This window comes from Fukomys damarensis, unplaced genomic scaffold (genome assembly GCF_012274545.1).
Source record: "Fukomys damarensis isolate Sample0158 unplaced genomic scaffold, DMR_v1.0_HiC HiC_scaffold_25, whole genome shotgun sequence".
Classification (NCBI taxonomy): domain Eukaryota; kingdom Metazoa; phylum Chordata; class Mammalia; order Rodentia; family Bathyergidae; genus Fukomys; species Fukomys damarensis.
Window position 1 is genome coordinate 12,481,811 of NW_022900937.1, and position 2,008 is coordinate 12,483,818.

Here is a 2,008-nt window from a genome sequence, read left to right on the forward strand (position 1 = left end):
TTGGAGAAACTTTGTCGGTCGGGAAATGGCCAGCGAAACTTTTTCCAGAGCTTGTCAAAGCTGTCGCGGCCCCAACTCCGACATCGCGGGCGCTTCTTTTGGGGGGCAGGCGCAGCTCGGCGCAGGGAGAGGCCTGCGTCCGGAGCATTAAGGGGTCCTCCCCTGCCGGGTTCCCCTCCCTCGGGGAGCGCTGCTGCCCCCAGTACCTCGCAGCTGAGTTCCTGGGCGCGCTCTCCCTTTCGGAGGTGCGTTCGGCCTCGCGCAGGCGGCCAGGGTGCCAGGCCAGCCAGACTGCCGACCCTGCATCGGGCTGCATCAGAGCCCTTTTCTTTCCTTCTTTCTTCTACTAACCAGCTGCGTGCAAAAATAACAAACTCGTCTTCCTTGGTAAGGCCGTCCTCCCTCCCACCCCTTCTTTTTGGAAAAAAAAAATCACCACAGGTTAAAAACTAAAAAGAGTTTATTTGAAGGCATACAAATGCATATTTATTATACACATGTAGGCATTAACAATGTAAATTACACCGCCAGCAGTTGCTGGTTGTTTATTCATTAGATCTTTAGAAAATCTACATTGCCTCAAGTCAGCGCTAGGAGAATGCGAAATACACACGCAGTTTACATAACGGAGTTGGGCGCACAGCCCCGCCACTCCGAGTCATCAACAGGTCGCGGACTCCAAGGAAAACTTGCGCTGCTAAGGATCACCGGAAACTTAGGGCACCTAGAATGCCATGGCTCCTCCTGACTCTGTGTGTGTGTGTGTGTGTGTGTGTGTGTGTGTGTGTGTGTGTAAGGAGTGTAAGACATGGAGAAGGAGGTAGGGCTCGTCCATTTTACCGCGCTTGTGGGTAGCCTCTTTGCAACGAAAGGAAAAGAAAATCAGTGAAAAGACAAAATGGATCGACGGAATGACGTCGCGGCAAGCTCGGGGTATTCCAGATTGTTCCTTAAACACAAGAAAGACAAACTGCTTTCGGGGTGAAGTGAGAAGAAGAGTATTTGCCTTACAGTCGGCGCGGGAGGAAAAGGAACCCACCTCGGTGAAGTCAGCTCCGCCAATCTGGTCTCCCGGCTGCCTTACACGAAGTGATCGCGCGGGATGCAGCCACCTGTTGCACCGCCGTCCTAGGTTATTAAAGCTCGGTGGTTCCAGTTTACCTTTCAAAAAATGGAGACAAGGAGGTGCTTTAGGGGAAAAGTGGCACTGCAGAATGATGCATGTATATATTTCCAAAATTCTGTTCCAATGAAAATATTACACGAAAGTAAATGTGGGGAAGTGTGCAGGGGCCGTTTGCTTACTAGGGGCGTCCGTGTTGCGGCAGCAAATGACGTCAGCCCCAAGGGAAGTCTCCTAAAACCCGGCGGAGCCTGTGTCCCGTGGGACCGGGGCCCACCCGAGTGTCCGCCCTGAACCCACCCACTGCTTCGGGGCTGAGGTGTACGGGGTGCGGCCTGCGGGTGGGGGTGAAATGCGAGGCCCTTCTGTTCCTGCTCCCTCCGTCCCGTTTCCCTGGCCGGTACGCTAGGAGATACCCTGAGGCTCCCAGAAGGGCTGCGCTCCTGGGAATGCAGACCCAGCCTGGCCAGGCCACAGGATGCGGGAATGGAAACTGAGGCCGACAGGAAGAGAAAGGCAAAGAGAGCAGAGGAAAGGGGAGCGGGCTGAGCAGACCCACACAGGCGCGGATCTGTGTCTGGGGCGCCCTACGCTCCGGGGCGCAGGCTTCCCTCTCTGCTACCCGGGGTCAGCACGCGAGCGGGGCGCGGCGCGGGGACCGCAGAGCGGAGCCCCAGTCCCAGGTGAGCCCCGACAGGCGAGGACTCAGCCTTCCAGGGCTGCAGCGAGAGGGCGAGGGGCCGCCAAGCCCCGCCCCCGGCCGGCCTCAGCACCGGGAGGCCTAAGGATCAGCGCTTTCTTTCTATTCTCTTTCTTTTCCAGACCCCCTTTGTGGGTGGCAGCTCAGCGGGGGATTCAGGGACACAAAAAACAAAAAACTCCAAA